The sequence below is a fragment of the Neofelis nebulosa genome, chromosome 5, assembly GCF_028018385.1.
Source record: "Neofelis nebulosa isolate mNeoNeb1 chromosome 5, mNeoNeb1.pri, whole genome shotgun sequence".
In the NCBI taxonomy this organism is placed as follows: Eukaryota; Metazoa; Chordata; class Mammalia; order Carnivora; family Felidae; genus Neofelis; species Neofelis nebulosa.
Window position 1 is genome coordinate 16,927,151 of NC_080786.1, and position 19,660 is coordinate 16,946,810.

General features: G+C 43.8%; 1 protein-coding gene across 7 annotated transcripts in view; it reads right to left on the minus strand.

Annotated features, from left to right (window-relative positions):
- The window catches only part of RARB (retinoic acid receptor beta), a 681,957-nt gene that overhangs the window by 124,789 nt on the left and 537,508 nt on the right, over positions 1-19,660 (minus strand). The window lies entirely within an intron of this gene.

The window sequence follows — 19,660 nt, forward strand, 5'->3', positions numbered from 1 at the left end:
TCAAGTAATAGACTCACGTGAAATACTGGAAAAGCTATAAATGCTAGTCCCACATTCTCCTAGGGCAAAATGTGGCCCCTGGACCAGTACCCTGCATCATCTAAGAGCTGGTACGTGCAAATTCTCAGGCTCTACCCCAGACCTCCTGAACCTGAAACTCTGGGGGGTGGGGGGTGGGGTAGGCCCCAGCAATCTATGGGGTTTAACAGGCCATCCTGGTGAGTCTGATCCATGCTAATGCTTGAACTCCGCTAACACAGGGCAGCAATCCATGAGAAGACCGCTGTTTCTTTGTCACACTCCCCACCGCTCTCTATTGTCCCAAATTAGCCCACAAGAGTAATGAATCAGTATTTCAAAGATGAAAGCCAGCAGCCTCAATTATCATTTGAACCTAACCTGGCTCACATCACAGGTGGAGAATCAGGTCCACAAAGGAAAGGAGAAAGGGAAATGAGCTGGAAAATGGGAGCGGTAACAGTGCGTTCTTCATAGACCTGTGGTGAAGATTAACAGAGTTAAAATATATATCCAGCACATTGGAAGTGCCAGATGAGTGCTCTTCTCACTAAAGAAATATTGGGTATACACTACAGTGTTTATTCCTCAAAGTGACACTCTGATGTTATTCTCTGTATTCTACAGAAGGTGAAACTGTGCTTCAGTGGCTTGTCCAAGAAGGTGGAGCAGCCAGGATATGAACCCAGGCCACATGACTCCCAATCCGATGGCAATCACTGACTCAGGCTGAGGGCGTGCAAACCATTAATAGTAAAAGCAGGAATCACATCACTGCAATATTCCGTCTCACCAAAATCGAGTCTGTTGCGAAGGATACAAATTTCTCTTTTCCTAAGGAATGCAACCAACCTTTTGTTGTTCGGGGATAATGGTCAGTTTGTGGATCATTCAAGTTCTTTTCCAGCTTCCTGGTCCCTGCACTGCTGGGAATGCATGAAAGGAGACGGACAGGAAGCTGAATCAGCCTACTTCACTTCCATGCGGGTATTATTCAAAAGATCTAGTAGAGGAGGGGCTGAAATATAGAGGGATTAACAGGACCTTGGGATTCTGCGATCAGTGATAATCCAGACTTCCTCTACAACGGACAGCAGGGCTTGGTAGGTGGTAACCAGATGAAATGTTTTAGCCAAGTAAGAGATCTGAAGGCTTCCAAGATCTCACAACTCTGCCCAAGCAACCAACAATGAAAAACACTTACATCGTTCTACAGATCTCCTTAAAATCCACGGAATTTGCTACTTTCCAAGGTCATCGCAAGTGTTTACGGATAAGGACTTGAATAAAATTTAGCACATTTCACAATTTGATGTTTAAATTTTAAATAGGAACAAATGAATCAAATGGGAGGGGTCATGCCATTTGTAAAAAAGGAAAATAAAATGGTCAGAGAGGAGCATGGGTTGCCTAACACTATCCTGTGCACAGCAAGGCATATAAACATATAGAATATACTCCATAAACATAGTAAAACACCTCTCATTTCAGAATACAGTATATCATACTAAAACCATCACACTGTGATGGATTCACTAAGCAATTTTTAAGCAAATACCTCTGCATATTTTCTCACTGCCCTTCCCTTGACATACTGTACTTTACAAAAAAAAAAAAAAAAAAAATCCATGTCCAAGTTCAAAGAGGGGGGGAAAAAAAAGAAGAAGAAAGACAGACAGCATTTTTTAAACAGGCCAGCCTTGGAAATATGTACAGAATTTATGCATGTTTCAAGCGCTCTTTCTCCTTTGCCAGAGGGTGTAATTAAAGGCCCACAGACAACTTCAAAACTGAGGCCAAAGAGAACTCCAGTCAAAGTCAGCGGGAGTTCAGCACCCTGACCCTGCACAAGAATAGCTCGCCCAAAAAGGAATAAATAACTATCCTGGCAGGGAGCACAGGGAAACACAAGGATGGGAGCATCAAACAATAGAACCCACATTTAGTAAAAATAAAAATTCATTCAGTGGCCTAGAATCAATACGATAATAATTGTATGATCTGCTGCGAGCCAGGGGAAGGCAGGGGGCCTGAACCGGAGGCCATTCCCGGGGAGATGAGCTGGCCGCTGTTTCAAGACAGCTGGCAGAACTGGGGTCTCACTTGGGCCTTCTAGCAAATTCTTTCCCTCTCTGTTGTCACAGACACTACGCCCCGACTGTAGTTCATTTTTCCTAGTTACTTGTGAAGCAAGGAACCACTCACAGCCGCTTAAAGGTGGGTGGTCTGCAGATGCTGACCTGCCCGTTAGCTCAGTGAGTGTGTGTCCTACAGTGAAGGTTGGTGCTGGGACGCCACAGTTCCCTTGGTCTCTCCTGGTTCCCACCTGTTTTCCAAGGTGAGCCATGAGCCTTGCTAGTCTACAAAGATGCATGTTTTCCCTACAATGGGATCCTAAGAACAGGCCACTTACTTTATCTGGCATCTAACTACAGAAAGAGCCTGCGGTTCAAAACAAAACCCAGTGTGCCACAGACTGGGTTTTTCAAAAATGGCCACAGTGAGATCTCCCTTCCCAGAAGCTCTTCTCAAGTGACCCCGTGGCTGTCCCCAATGAGAGGAGGGGTTATGTTCCCTCCCCTTGAAGCCGGGTGGGTCTGTGACTGCTTTAACCAACAGAATTTGACAGAAGGGACTTTATGGGGCTTCCAAGACTAGGAAATACAAAGCCACATGTCTTCCATTTTGTCTTCTGCGACCCTAGCTTTTGGACCACCGAGCCACCATGCAGTAAGTCCGATAATTCTGAGGTCGCCGTTCTGTGAGGAAGCACAGGCCCTAGCAAGAAGCCACACGTCGATGTTCTGCTCCACAGCCCCAGCTCAGGTCCTTGTCAACACGCAGCATCAACTACCAGGTGCATAACTGAAGACACCTCCAAATGATTCCGCCCCCCCAGGCGTGGAGACCTTGCCACATGCTGAATCTGTTCAGCTGAGGCACCAGAGCCCATGGAGCACAGACAAGCCATGTCCGCTGGGCCCCATCTGAATTTCTGACCCATACAATCTGTGAGCAAAAAGGAAAAGTTGTTCTACGTCTCTAAGATGTGTGATGGCTTGTTACGCGAGGGTACATGGAACGCAATTGTTTGGACGCTTCTGGGTCATTTTAACCCTATGCAATTTTCCCCTCGTACGCTGAATTTAGAAATTAAACCCTAAAGAAAAAGGGATTTCGTCCTGCCCTCTTACCTACACAATAAGACTGTGTGAAGCAAGGAGATACTGTATTTGGAAATCGTCAGTGAACTACGGGATGCCCTGTACTTATCGTTCTAGGATTTATCATTTCATCGTGAAAAGAAGGTATCTGTTATTTCACTGGTGTATGTGACGAATGGGGAAAGACCAATATTTGAAATTCAAAACCGGTTCAACCTGAGGCCAAGAAGTGACTTTAATAATTGATAAGAAAACAGTCACCCTTGGCAGGCACTAACGAGCCACCCCATCGGGTGGCAAAGCGAACCCAAACGTTGTACCCGCATCATCGACCCCCTGCCAGAGAGCAGTGCGGCAACAGGAAGCAAGAAAGAGGCTGTCCTACCTGCAGGACAGACGGGGTGGACGCCCCTGTATAATGTGGAGTGCTTGGAGGAGACGTCTCCTAAAAATCAAAGTGGCGTGGAAAAGGATGCTGGCTGAAACTGTCATTCTTCCTTTTTTTGTCCGTGAGGACATTTTCAGCCAACGTCGTCCTCAACACCTTCTCTTCAACGTTTTTTTTTTTTTTTTTTTTTTTTTATTTATTTTTGGGACAGAGAGAGAGACAGAGCATGAACGGGGGAGGGGCAGAGAGAGAGGGAGACACAGAATCGGAAACAGGCTCCAGGCTCCGAGCCATCAGCCCGGAGCCCGACGCGGGGCTCGAACTCACGGACCGCGAGATCGTGACCTGGCTGAAGTCGGACGCTTAACCGACTGCGCCACCCAGGCGCCCCAACACCTTCTCTTCCATCCGCCCCTTAGCCCCTGCCCTGTGGTCATAACTTGGACCTCACACTATCTCGGGGTATGAAAGAGTTCTAATCCCATTTGGTTTTTTTCCCATTGCTCCCAATTTTATGTATTATAAGTTGCCGCAACAAATATTTTGAGTGCCTCTATCATGCCAAGTCTGTCACAGGCACTGGAAATACGGAGGTGAATAAAACACACAAAGTCCCGATTCTTGTGGAACTTACATACTAGTGGGAGAGAAAACCAGCTGACAAGGAAATAATTGCAAACAGTCGTAAGTGCTACAAAGGAAGTTCCACTCCACTGCAGGAATCCTGGCACATCAGGACGGCTGCCAGCACCTTCTATTTCAATGAAGATTCAACAGGCCACAATGGAGAAATGTTAATTACACAGAAAAGGATTAAGTTGTAGGCCCAGACTGGGTCTGTCACATAAAGACAGAGATAGCAGCTGTCCTTTAACTTCTAGGGGAGTTTCCCAGAGGGGCACAGATTTATTTAAAATTTCTTTACTTATAAATAAATAAATAAATAAATGCTCAGTTGAGCGTCCGACTTTTGATTTCAGCTCAGGTCGTGATCTCACAGTTTGTGAGATCGAGCCCTGCTTGGGATTCTCTGTCTCCCTCTCTCTTTGCCCCTCCTCTGCTTGTAAGCACTCTCTCAAAATAAACATTAAAACATTTTTTTACTTAAAATTTATTACAAAATAAAATGAGAGATACATTATGATAAAGATCAGCTCAGAGAGAGGCAGCTTGGGGTAGGACATAATTTTATTTTTGTATTTTTTTTTAATGTTTATTTATTTGAGAGAGAGAGAGAGAGAGAGAGAGAGAGAGAGAGAGAGAGAGAGAGCGCGCGCATGAGACGGGGAGAGGCAGAGAGAGAGAGGGAGACACAGAATCCGAAGCAGGCTCCAGGCTCCGAGCTGTCAGCACAGAGCCCGACACGGGGCTCAGACCGACAAACCATGAGATCATGACCCGAGCAGAACTTGGATGCTTAACCGACTGAGTCACCCAGGTGCCCCTGGGGTAGGACGTAATTTTTTTTTTCCCTAACTCTAATCTGTGAACAATGCGTAAGGAACTTGTAAACCTTTTTGGCAGAAAAAAATTTTTTCTTTGGCAGAGACTAATGATATAAAAAACAAGAGACACAGACAAATAAGTGGTTTTACACAAGGGGTTTTACATAAACCCCTTGCTAAGGGTGGAACAGAGTTTGATACTGATGGGGAGACAATTCTTTTTCCAGGGCATGTGAATGCAACCATATGTATGAGACAAGTGCAGTGATAGTCACATGGATATGGGGGGAAAAAAAAAAAACCAGTGGTGATTCTTGAAGCAGAGAGTGGGAGGTAAAGACTGGTAATATATACCAATATCGCCCGTCCTTCTAGACACACAGGATGATTGCATTTTTCTGTTCCATTGGCATGAGGTAGGGCCATGAAAGTTATTTTACTTGGTACATGATACACAGAAGTGACAGAGCCTCCAACAAAGAAGGGGCCTTCGTGATGGGGCGAAGAGAGGAGGCTGGCGTCCCAGCGGGCTCCAGAACCAAACACTAGTCCACACCACTTGGTGCTCCCAGATGGCTTGAACAAAAAAACAAGTGTTCAGAAGATACCACGTTTCAAATACCTAAGTCACTTTTTCTCTCCAGTTTAAATTGTTTTGTGTGTCCTTGTAGGAATTCCAGCTTTATTATTTTAAAATAAGTTATTAATAAGGGGCACCTGGGTGGCTCAGTTGGTTGAGCCTCTGACTTGCGTTCGTGTTATGATCTCCTGGTTTGTGAGTTCGAACCCCACGTCGGGCTCTCTGCTGTCAGCACGGAGCCTGCTCCGGATCCTCTGTCCCCCTCTCCCTGTGCCCCTCCCCTGATCGCACACTTTCTCAAAGCTAAACACCAAAATAAATAAATAAGTTATTCAAATACTAAATGCTATAATACTTAAACATAACTTCTCTTCCATCTCCACTGTTGTTCTGTGGGCATGCCTAGAGTAACTGACAATGTCTTGACATAATACAGAAAAGACTAATTCCTTGGAGGTCACTGTTATCTCTCATCCAATGCTCTTATTTCTCCTGTGATAGTAGAGAAAAGGAATATACTATTTCTGAGGCCTAGAGCTCATGTGATGGATGAAACAGAATCAAATAATAAAGGAAGACCTGATCCAGACTCACTAATTCAAAAATACTCTTTTATGGTTTATTTTATTTATTTATTTATTTTACATTTTATTTCTTTTTGACAGACAGAGAGAGACAGAGCACAAGTGGGGGAGGAGCAGAGAGAGACAGAGACACAGAATCCAAAGCAGGCTCCAGGCTCTGAGCTGTCAGCACAGCTCAGTCGCTTAAGCGACTGGGCCATCCAGGCGCCCCACTCTTTCATGTTTCTTAAACCACCAGATCCATGATAGCAATCCTGTGCGCCCTCTCACAGCAAACATTCCACCCATGGGTATACCAAAACAAATGGCCTCATTAGGAGTTTATGTTTAAAAACAAGTATATTTGGTGGTGGACTCATTTAGGCTTGCTATGCAATTCACAATTTTATGCAGATGCTACCTGCCACAAATATTTACGGAAATAAATACCATATCTGTATGTGTGATGTGTACATGACATTGAAACTGCCGGTCAACAGCTAAGAATTTGCACCAAGTTCGCACTGAAACAGATTTCCCACCTAACTCTCAAAGCGGGAAATAATCACTTAAGACCAAAACACAACTGAATGAGAAATTTTACATTTAATTCCACTTTGGGAAAATAACCAGAATTCGTGGGCTCTATTTCTAATATGTTCTTCCCACAACGTCTGGCACGGGACTGGTAAGTTTCATACTTTTTCTGTCCCAATTCAACACAACAAATACACTGAGAACTATTCAAGCATTTGAGCATAATGTTTCTGATGCAGTAATAAACATATCATATATTCACATGGAATGGAGACCATCAAAAATATCTTATGGAGCATGTTGTCTGTAAATCTGCTAACTTAGGGTACCAACCACTCGAAGGAGCACCTAACACAGCAGAGCATGCCTCCAGAAACAAACAAATATCAGAAACATGCCTCCCCACAAACTCTATTACTCCGAAACTAATTATTTATGTTAATGAGGAGTAATGTAAATTAGGGCAGCCGCTCTCAAAAGTACTTGCTGGTTAAAAGTATGCTCACGCTCCCAAAGTCCCCAGATAGAGCGTAGCTCATTTACTGTTTGAGTTTGACATATGGACGTGAGATCCAAACTCAAATTCTCATTCCCTTGAGGAGCAGTCAGATGATCCCTGCCGGGTCTGACTGATAAGGATAATTTTCACGATTTGGGGGACTTTCCAGGCCCGTATGAATAGTGGTGTTGTATATTTAGGAGGCTGTTAATTTCCGATTCAAAGGCACAGACTTGCTTGCTCACTCCAGTTTGTCCAAATTTGTGTAGCCATGAAAATGCTTTATGAAGCCAAAGCATTCTCCCCCTCACTGGCCTACCTCAGAGTTTTCTACTGCTCATTATGTTAAGGCTCACGGAACCTGGGAAATACATTTTACATGCTCCAGTTCAAAGCTGCAGCCAGTATAAAGGATGTCTCTTCCCAGACACAGAAAAAGCCTCCATAGAAGAACTGAGAGGGTCACTGAAGATTTTGCTTTCCCTGATTGGAATATTTACTTTGCAAATCCACCAATCTCTGTTATAAATGAAGCATTACATGAAATCCTGAGAGGGAGGAGGGAGCCCATGTTAAAACCCAAAGACTGCCTCGAGGACACTTGAGAAAAAGTTAAGCAGTTCGGTTCACTCTATGCAACTTTTTGCATTTTGACACCGGTGACTCGGCAGCAGACGCCCTGGCAGACGAGCCACCTTGACTGTACTCACGAGTTCGCCAACAAGCTCTATAAAAACAGTTCTACCTTGTACACTTCTGTAGCCTGCACTTCGCTGCTCTTGAAATAAAACAAAATCCACCCAAACAAAAATGCCCCAGGCGACAGGGCTGGCCACAGAACTGGTGCCAGAAATCCGGGCAGGACGTTGCTAGCAAAGGAATGTCATCTTTTCAATATGGAACAAGGAACAAGGCTCTAATGGGGCACGCCTGCCAGAACCCCGCTTTTTCCCTCCACCCCAGACAATGCCAGCATTGTACAGGCGGAGAGGCACATGGAGTTTTATTCCCCCCTCTGTAGAGTTTTTTCAGGGATGAGTTCTAGGGGCCACACAAAATCTTCTCCATTCTGGCACTGCTTCTCCATACGACACATCTAGTCGCCGCTCCGAAGTGGAAAAATACCGAAGAAAGACAAAAACAAAACAAAAAGACCCAGTTCATATACAGCACAGGAGAGATTCCAGGGGCGCCTGGGTGGCTCAGTCGGTTGAGCGTCCGACTTCAGCTCAGGTCACGATCTTGCGGTCTGTGAGTTCGAGCCCCACGTCGGGCTCTGGGCTGATGGCTAAGAGCCTGGAGCCGGCTTCCGATTCTGGGTCTCCCTCTCTCTCTGCCCCTCCCCGTTCATGCTCTGTCTCTCTCTGTCTCAAAAATAAATAAATGTTAAAAAAAAAAAAAAAAAAAAAAAAAAAGAGAGAGAGAGAGGAAAAAAAAAAGAGAGATTCCAACCCCAAGGAAACTATCATGGGAAGAGCAACTCAGTAACAAAGAAACATCTAGGAAGATGTGTGATTTTCATGACGGGAGTGCGATTCTTGGGCTTAAGGACACACAGGTTTGGTACAACAGGAAAACAAAGCAAGGGCTTCATCTGGTGCTCCGCAGAAGGGAGAGCAACATGTTTCCAAAGCTGGAGGAAGAATTGGCTTTGTAGGTCTTAATGAGAGACATATGTCAGTCTCCAACAGTCTGCTTGCCACAGGGATTTTCTGGGGTCATTCTGGCTACGTGTGATTTGTGCCTTGTGGAATCTAAGCCCTGCGAAAGGTCTTGCTCTACTGGGTAAGCCTTGCCAGTCTCTCAAAATGTCAAAAGAGGACAGATCAAGAATATAGAGATGTTTAGAATCATAAACTTTGAAAACACAGTCTGATAAGATTCGGGAAAATTAAATGCAGAAACGTATCCAAGTTGGTTCCCACAATAACCACTTCGGTAACAGAAGTAGATTATAAGTCAAGAGCGTGGACGGTGGAACTTGGTCCCAGAAACTCTGAAGTTTTCACATCTGTGAAATGCGGAGGGAAAACCTATGCCACCTACTTCTCCAAAAGGTATGAAGATCAAATAAAAAGCCTCAGGCAGAAACTGTTAGCGCTCCACCAAATTCATTACTTCCTTCCACGACGGCAGGTCTGTACCTGGGCACAAGGCTAGACTACACGTCTTGCAATCGGTTTTGGTCATGGGAGCAGTTCTTGCCGAATGATGCATGCCACTTCAGGCCCTGGCTTTTAAGGAGCAGGCAGGCGACCTCCCCCCATGCTCTCGCTCTCATTCCAGATGATAACTAAAGACCTAGTAGATGCCAAGCTATAATGCTGGGAGGAGCCAGACTTCCTAATCCCTGTACAGAAGAGAGACGATACCAACCAGGAATACGTGCCTTGAACTGACATGTGCAAAAGAAAAAATTCTGGACAAGATTTTGCACATTTTGGAGTGTTTCTGGTTTTGTTTTGTACTGCAGCTAAGCTCAGTCTAATTTAATTCCATATGTGAGCGTGCTTTAGAAACTAAGAGGCAGTATCAGTGTAAGATATTTTCACGGTTTCTGTGCTCTTACACAGGTCTGCAGGTGGGAAGAGAGGCAACCACACAGAGGGGGAAAGACTAGGGGCTCACAGCCTTGCCCTCATGAAGAGAAATAAAGGGGCTGCGAAAACAGGATGCCCTTGCCAATTTCCTTCTTATTACTTTTTTCCAAGAGTTCACCCAGGAGAAGGAAATATAGAATTGAAAGCTCTCTATTTCACCTCTCTGGTAAAAGGTTTAGAAAGAAAAAAGGCTGTAACACTCATCTCCCGAAAGTAACTAAATCACCACCGATGATGGTACAAATTTGATTTATACGGAAATGATTTTCAGTCATAGTTTATATCACTCTCAGGAAACGCTGAAAATATTCTTTTATTTCTCTGACAAAAATACACTTTTGTTTTTGTTTGGTGTAATTGTAATACATCGTCACCATTCGTTTTTAGAAGACGGTCTCTAGAAATTTTGTCAAAGCGACTTCTTTTGCTTCTCATCCCTCATTGGCTTAAAATCAGAAAAAAGAGTGTTGATTTTTAATTTTTTTTAATCGACCAAAACATGAAACGGGCACTTGAGACATCACTGGGAGGTGAGCCATTTTCAAATCAACAGGCTAACTATCAACATTGGGAATTGCCTCTCTAGTATATGACAGTGGTAAAACCTCTACCAAGAATGAGTTTGTTTAATAAAAACAGCAAACGAAAGTGTTCCAGATATTTTTAAACAGCAAGCAAAGTAACCATTTCAGCAAGCATTTCTGAACTTCTCATGATTAGAAAATGTATAAACCATTTAAAACCACCAAAATAAATCGACTGTTTTCACCAAGCCAACATGGAACAAAAAGTACAGGGTTGCAAGCTAATTCAAAATTCGCCCGCCAATTCCTGTTTATTCATACACCAGGGGAAAAAAAAAAAAAAAAGACTTTTCTGCCTTTTCAACCCAAAATGATTCCTCAATTTAGAATAACATTTATCCAGAAGAAAAAAATGTGTTTTCTCCTTCAGTAGGATCTATTACTAGGAAAAGCCAGATTGCCATTTCAGCTCTCTTAATGTTTCTAGACACGGAAGTAGATTTCTCGATGTTGAGATTTTTTATTTACGTTAAAGCACTAAGAGCCCACAGTGTTCCTGAGTATATCATTACAGGTACTAGCCCTTAAGAGTCTGCTTGAAGACAGTATGGAAGAGAACGGTTAACTCTGAGGTGGAAGGCAGAAATTACTAAGAAAATGAGCTGCACTTTGGCCATAAAAGGCCTTTTCCTGTTTATAAAATTTATAAGCGTTTTCATTAAGGCATCGTTACAAACCCTATATAATGAGATGCAATTATGATATTAGATAGGACGTATAAAATTATACGGGCACTAGCACAGAATTATATCTGATTGATTAGGTTATTTATTACTGTATCAATTACTGTATAATTACAAGTAATTTGTGATAAAAAAAAAAATCACTCATGCACCGAAGCCCTACTATGTGAAGAGCACTGTGCTGGGCACCGAGACCAGTCCCAGCCCTCCTGGAGCTTATAGTCTGAAAGAAGAAGAGGGTATCAAACCAATGGCTCCATAAATAATAACTTCATTACAGTCCCAGTAAGGGCTACAAAGGAGAACAATAAAAAATGTAAAAGAGGGGGACCTAACTGGGGGATTCTGGAGAAGACATGATACGTAATGAGTCTTCTGGAGCATCTTTAATGCCTGGCTGATCCCCAGATGCTTGCACAGGACAAAGCAAAACCAGTGTCGACGGAATGAATATGTTTCCATTTTTCCACCTAAGTCTTCATAGGCTATTCCAAGTTCCTTTGCCTTCAACTTTTGCCGTAGACACTCCTCTCCTCTTCCCCATCTGGAAAATGCTAACACGTCTATAAAATCGTCTCTTGTCTACAGCCTTCCCTGAATGTGTCAGAGGGATGTGAGGCCCAACCTCTGTGCTCATCAAGCCCCCTAAGGGTCAAAGAACATGGTACACGCGCTGTTTGTCTATCCACTCAGGCCACAAATATTTACCACGCGCTTATTATTCAACAAGCACCTTTCTACGTACTTTATACACACTGGGATACAACTTTGGGAACAAAATATATAAAACCTTTCCTTTCTGTACCTAAGCCTTGTCGTGGAAAGTGTTTAATAGATGTCTGATTAATGGCAGAGTAAGTCAACTCTCCATTATTGGCCGATTTGAATACGAATGGCTCTTTGGGTCTATGAGGGGACCGACTTTGTAGGGTTCGAAAACTTAATGAAATCCATGGCAAGCTTCATAATTCAGTTTTAGCTACTGCCTTTAGCATGTTACGTTGTTCTTGGGGCCCAATGCTGTGGGAGGCCTCTGAACAGAAGCAAAGATCAGTGTGACAAAGCCAGAAATGTTCTCCAAACAGAGCATACCGCTCGTGTTTATCCATGCCAATTAAAAACAAAAAAACAATGTCGTTTTAAGTGGCCTCAGTCAAATAAAATCACTAAGCACATTTATAGTATTTAATAGAAGTTCTAAAATTAAGTGCAGACATCCATCTTCCTGATTGCAAAACTTTTTGTGACAGAACATATTACTTGCTGTCTGCCAGGAAAAAAACAGCCCAGCGGCCGAACACTGTCGTGGAGATGAGGGCCTCCCTTCTTCAGAGGCAAGGAAAACAAAGGCAGATGAGAAAATGGACAAAATTAGCCCTGAGGGACTGAGGGGGCTAGTGCAGTTTAAACTCTTAAAGGCTGCTTTAAATAGAAGGCTACCAGCGTGACCTTAAGCAAGCATTTCCTCTGTGCCCTTGTGGGGAAGGCTCAGCATCATGGCGGCACCCAGGGGCTCCCCATGGGGGCTGGACAGTGGCTCCCAAACGCTAGCTTGTGGATGGGAAGTTTCCACTCATCAAGGGCAAAGCAGAGAACAAGGACACAACACCATCTGGGAGCGTGCCCGAGGGTGGGTCCTGTCTGTTAACCGGCCCTTCTTGGGAAAGCCGGCCTTGTAAGCTCTTCCTTTTTTTTGCTTTTTGTTGTAAAAATGCCATTTCTTTTATGAAACGATTGATCCAGTAGGGTTGTTTTTCTTTTTTTAAGTATTCTCCCACCTGCTTTTAATCTGTTACCCCATGAAACCCGCACTCTAGAACATAACCTACCACTGCTTCCTACCTGCTGTTTCCCTGCGGCTAAAGCAGCGGGGTGCTTTCCAACAGGCATAAGATTTCAATCCTAGCCTTCAAAAAGACAAGCTGTGTGACCTTAACCAAGTTCCTTTACCTCTCTGAACCTCAGTTGTCTCATCTGTAAAATGGGCATCTTTAAGCCTACTCCCTACAGTGCTCTCGTGAGAATTAAACGAAACAAGAGTATCAAACGTCCCAATGCCTGGTATAGAGAAGGTATTCAACAGGCCAGTTTTCTCCTCCCCCTACCCACCACTCGACTTACAAACACCCACACCGCATAAGCCATCCTAATAAGAAATGAGTACAATAACTCTGTTTTACCTTAATATTTGGTGTAGGGTTGGGTTCATACTTGTGAATTAGAATTTCACAAATTTATTAAGGCCGAGAGAAGGTAACAGATACAGCAAAGAAAGAAGAAATTGCCCTAGATTCAGTTTTGATCTAAAATGCTTTCCCCTGTTACACAGTTGGTTCCTTCCAATCATAAGATCTCCCCTCACTCCTGAATAAATCAGGTATCCCTCCACTATTGTTTACTAGACCATTCTGTTCCTTTTCTTCCAACTTTGGATTGTTTATCATCTGTTCATCATTTGTGTGAGACAAGAAGTTCCAGGAGGACCATCTCTCTTGCATTTACTATTGTATCTCCAGGGTCCGGCCTACACCCTGAAACTTAGTTCAATAATTATCTACTAAAAGATGATGGAATGGTGAATACAGTTGTGAGAAACGACTTAACACATGAAATCAGGAGTTAGTGGAAGACGGTAGGTGCCTGGGTGGCTCAATCGGTTGAGCATCCAACTCTTGATTTTGGCTCAGGTCACAATCTCAGGGTCGTGGGATTGAACTCTCCATGCTGAGCATGGAGCCTGCATAAGATTCTCTCCCTCTGTCTCTCTCTCTCTCTCTCTCTCTCTCTCTCTCTCTCTGGCATGCTCCCTTGCTCACGGTCGTGCTCTCTCAGGAAAAAAAAAAAAAAGACCATATACAGTGAAATTCCAGCTCTAATATACTCCCCACTTTTGCAAGTGACTTGGCCACTTTTCCTCTTCAAAGGTGCAGTCTATTTCTCTATCCCTCAGGCTAAGGTTTGACCATGGAACTTGTTTGACCAATAGGACGTTTGCAAGTGTGATACAACCAGAAGTTTGCTCACTGGTGCTTGTCCTCTCTTATGATGGGGAACCCATCCACCACCATGTGAACAAATCCAGGCTAGGCTAATGGATGAGGAGTGGTAACACAGGAAGAGGATCCAGTCGTTCTGCCAAGGACTCTGTCATGTGAGGCCACCTAGACCACCTGAACCAAGACAAGAAAACCTGCACAGAATTGTGACAAATAATACATGTCTACTGTTCAGCCAACAAGCACGTGGGTTATAAGCAAGAAAAGCTTACTAATACAGCAGCTCACAAAATACATCCCATAAACCTCTCCAAAGTAAGATGCTAGGTGTTTCTGGAAGCAGCTCACTTATAAGGAAACTGCTAAGAAGTGGGAGCTGAGTGGGAATGAGGGGTTAGAGTAAAAACAGAGAGAGAGAGAGAGAGAGAGAGAGAGAGAGAGAGAGAAAGGGAGAGAGAGAGAGAGAGAGAGAGAGAGAGAGAGAGAGAGAGAGAGAGAGAGAGAGAGAAAGGGAGAGAGAGAGAGAAAGGGAGAGAGAGAGAGAGAGGGAGGTCTTGAAGCTCCCATCATGGAGCCCTGGGCAATCGACATGAACTTCTGTTAAACAATATTCCTGAAGGAAGTGGGAAGGAAGCACCACATTCCCAGGCCTACAGTCCACCAGAAACAACTGGCCTGGCACCTTTGGCATGAGTCCTTTGGACCACCAGCCTTTGACTTTTACAAACTGTAAGAAAGAACATATCACCACGTATTTAGCAAAGGTCCAGAAACTAGGTCCAAGGGCCAAATGTGGTCCATTGCTTATTTTTATAAATAAAGTTTGATTGAAACATATCGATGGCCATTCTCTGACGTATTGTCTGTGGCTCCTTTCATACTACCGCGACAGAGCTGAGTGGCTGTGACAGAGACCAGATGGCCTTCAAAGCCTAAAATATTTACTATCTGACTCTTTACGGAAACGACTTGTGAACCCCTGTACTGGAATAATCAGGGTAGGTTCTAAGGAGTGGTGGGGTCTTAACCTGAGTCTTGAAAGAAAAAGGCGGTGTTTATTTTTGGTATAAAGAAATGGAGAAAGGCTGAAAGAACATTACAAGAAAGAATACTAGGGGCGCCTGGGTGGCGCAGTCGGTTAAGCGTCCGACTTCAGCCAGGTCACGATCTCGCGGTCCGTGAGTTCGAGCCCCGCGTCAGGCTCTGGGCCGATGGCTCGGAGCCTGGAGCCTGTTTCCGATTCTGTGTCTCCCTCTCTCTCTGCCCCTCCCCCATTCATGCTCTGTCTCTCTCTGTCCCAAAAATAAAAAATAAAAAACATTAAAAAAAAAAAAATTAAAAAAAAAAAAAAAAAAAAAAAAAAAAGAAAGAATACTAAGAGTATAACTGATGTTACATCACTGTGTGAAAGTTATTAAGTTAATGACAACACAAACCATAATTGAGTGTAGCGGCCACTTCCCATGGGCCAGATACTGTTTGCTTTATGGTCACTCATTTTATACTCCCAACAATATCATGAACTAGACAGTATTATTATTTCCATTTTTCCACATGAGAAGAGAGAGACGCAGACAATTAAAGATGCTTGCCCAAGGTCACAAAGCTATCAAGTAGACTAACTAGGATTCAAATACCTAGTTAGTATTTACATTTATAGTATTTATATCAGCCTAACTGGTCTTCTCACTCTCAACTCCACAATCAATATAAAATCTGATGAAGGCCAAAATTATGCATAAATTCTAGCTATGAGCAATCAGACGGTTTCTTGAAGGCACATGAAAATCACCTTTATCACTTTACATTGTTTAACCTTTTTGGCCACACCATATGTTCCCTTTATGTCCTCTTTGTCCCTTGCAAAAAACCTGTCATTGCTCAGCTGGAAATCCCCTAAACGGGACATCCCTATGGTGCATCTAGCGGTTATGTTGCCATAGTGAAGCTATGTCAACACAGTGGTCACTGGCCATTCCCAGAGGTCGACTGCAACCCATTCATTAAATTCTGAGTCTGAGACTGCCACCTATTCCCTAAGAAGAAAGAAGGTTCTCTTCCCCAAACAAGAGTCAATAAGGTCGTCCTGGTCATGACAGGCTGAAGCCACCGTGGGCATTACTTCTTACAGACATAAATTCGGTTCTGTTAGGGAGTCCTATTTTAGAGCAGAGGCTCCCAACCCGGAACAGTGATCTTTGATCTCTAGCCAAAAAATGGGCCAGCCCTTATCAGTCGATCAGGGACCCTGGTGTATCTGCTGCCAGCTCCAAAGGATAACATGCAGGGGGCCCCTTATAAACAACCTAATTAAATATAGGCAGAATTCCAGGACAGAAGTTGTTTCTTGATTCATTACCTTATCATCACATGGGAGAGATTCCTAATAGATAGTCTCTAATACGATTAACTTTTAACAGACTCACAGATATTAAATTGATATGCCTCTTTCAGAGGGCATTTTGGCAATTTGTATCAAAAGCCTTAAAAATGTACAAAGCCAATGACCTAGAAATTCCAAGCCTACTAATTTATCCTAAAAAAAATGATCACAGATATACCTCAAGGCTATACGTTATTATTTATAATAGAAAACTGCAAACACCTTAATTGAACAACAGGGAATTCGTTAAAGACATTACGATATAGCCATAAATTACCACATTAATGTTATAACCGTAAACACTAGGCAGTTGTTTAAATTTTGGCCATGAAAGACTATTAAATTTAAAAAGCAGATTAAAGCCAGCATAGAACATAAAATTCTATTTTTATAAAAAACAAAACAACACGCCCGTACTCATAAAAAAATAGATTTAACACAGGTTTTCTCCCAGGGTAGAACTATGGTGGTTTGAATTTTCTATTTTTTGTATACAACGAGCTTTAGTTTAGTGGCTTTTATTTTTTTTTTTTTATTTTTTTTTTTTTTAAATTTTTTTTTTTCAACGTTTTTTATTTATTTTTGGGACAGAGAGAGACAGAGCATGAACGGGGGAGGGGCAGAGAGAGGGAGACACAGAATTGGAAACAGGCTCCAGGCTCCGAGCCATCAGCCCAGAGCCTGACGCGGGGCTCGAACTCACGGACCGCGAGATCGTGACCTGGCTGAAGTCGGACGCTTAACCGACTGCGCCACCCAGGCGCCCCAGTTTAGTGGCTTTTAAAAATGATGATTGTTATCTTTAATTTTGTCTTAATCGTTATTTCTTCTCCTTTGGCTGTACACTATACTTTCGACTTTACGCTTTTCAGTTCGGTGAATTTTAGCACGACATTGTCCCAGCCAGCCAAAACACAGTCTTTCTTTTTTTTTTTTTTTTTTTTTAACTTTTTTTCACGTTTATTTACTTTTGAGACAGAGAAAGACAGAGCATGAACGGGGGAGGGTCAGAGAGAGGGAGACACAGAATCGGAAACAGGCTCCAGGCTCGGAGCTGTCAGCACAGAGCCTGACGCGGGGCTCGAACTCGCGGACCGCGAGATCATGACCTGAGCGAAGTCGGCCACTTAACCGACTGAGCCACCCAGGCGCCCCAAAACACAGTCTTTCTCGACCACCTAGGGGACAGGCAGCCCATGTTTCCAGAGCTCGACAAAACCCACCAGGCAAATCCCCTCAAATTCAACAAGTGGCTGGCCAGCCTTCTTGGGCTTTCACTCTGTGAAAAAGCTGTGCCACAAGAGCGCTCTGAACAGCGGAACCAAGTTTATCAAAGTTGCCTGCGCTGGTCTGGGTTTTGTTTTTGTTGGGGTTTTTCCTAAAAAGAGTCAGAATCCAAAATTACGACAAGAGGTTGGGGAATTAGCTGACTAAGAGCTGATGAAAACAGCGTGTACCGTGCGGATTGTGAAAGAGTTTAATGCACAGGGCCTGAAAGCTGCTGGGGAAGACAGACGTTGGATCATTTCTTTTCCCAGGACATAATGGGAGCAGGTAAGCTGGGTTACAACATACCGCATTCAGATTTCTGGACAGGACATGACTGAACATTTTTTTTTTTTAAATAAAGGAGTGCCTTCTAACTTTCAAATGGTCGTCAGGAAAGGGTTTATTTACGTATTGCCAAACCAGCGGACAGAGTGAACTGGTGTTCTGCCACAGATGTCCCAAATCTCAGGACAAGGCGAAGCGGGGTCAGCTAGCAACCAACATTAAAAGTGACCACTGGACGCCCAAATGTTTCACTTTTCACCCAGCTGCCAACTGGCTGCTGTGTGAACTTGCCTGACCACCTTATCCGAAGCTACTGGAGGAAAGGACACGCCTTTAAAGCAACCAACACAATGCCAGAGGTAGAGAGATGTTCCTAGGTCTTCCGTGGATTCCCCCCAACTGGCCTCACTCAGTAAAATGATACATGTTTTTCCAAAGGACTTGAAAAGAAGGGAAGCCTCACATAATTTCTTTCAGGGGCTGAGTGACATTTATGTGTTTGTTCAACCGAGATCTTTAAGCACCCACTATATGCCACACTGTGTGTGAGCTACCGTGCAGGCAAGCTAGGGCCCCTATCCACTCTGTGTCACAGACAATAAGGCATTCAGGGCGGTAGACTGCACGCAAACCTGACTCCATTTCTCCTTACCCTGTATTCCCGCCCCTAATAATGTGACTTTCCAGCTTCTTGCCTTAGAAAGTTGAGTTTACATTGGGCACCTGGGTGGCTCAGTCAGGTAAGCGTCTGACTTCAGCTCAGGTCATGATCTCCCGGTCCATGAGTTGGAGCCCCAAGTTGGGCTCTGTGCTGACGGCTCAGAGCCTGAAGCCTGCTTTGGATTCTGTCTGTCTGTCTCTCTCTCTCTCTCTCTCTCTGCCCCTCCCCCACTCATGCTCTCTGTCTCTCAAATATGAGTAAATGCTAAAAAAGAAAGAAAGCTGAGTTTATGTTCCTACCAGCTGAGCATCACTGGCCTTACGACTTACTTTGACCAGCAGAATGTGTCACAAGTGACAGCATGTCACATCTGAGCCGAGGCCTCTGGAGACCTTGAGTGTCCTTCCAGAATCCTGCCTGTGCAAATAAGCCAGTACTAGCCCTACAGGCACGAGAGACCACATGGGGGAAAGACCAAAGTTCCCAGCCAACAGGAGTCTTCGGCAACCCCCAGAAGAACAGCCAACTGGCGAAACTGCAGCTGACCAGGAACGCACAGTGGACCATAGCTGGGAGCAGATGAACCACCCAGAGGAACCTGGCCTGCAGGGCTGACCCACAGAACCATAAGCCAAATAAAAGCTTGTTGTTTTAAGCCATTCATTCAGCTATAGGACGGTTTGTTACACGACAGTGCCTACCCAGTACAAACAGAAATAATAACTAACTCTGACAAGCCAAATACAAAATGCCACCGAGCACCCGATGGGAGCCCCTGTAATATTACTCCAACGTGTTTATAATTACAACGTATCATCCAATGTAGACATATAAAGAACGGATCTGACCAACCATCCTAGAGAACATAAAGAAGCTGTATATCGGGGGAAGGGCCAGCTCGAGACAGCCATAGTTCCTTTGAAAAATGGCCTGTGGATGAGTTGGATTTGCCTATGAAGTCATTCTTTGTTTCTTTTCTCTCTCTCTCTCTCAAAAAAAAAAAAA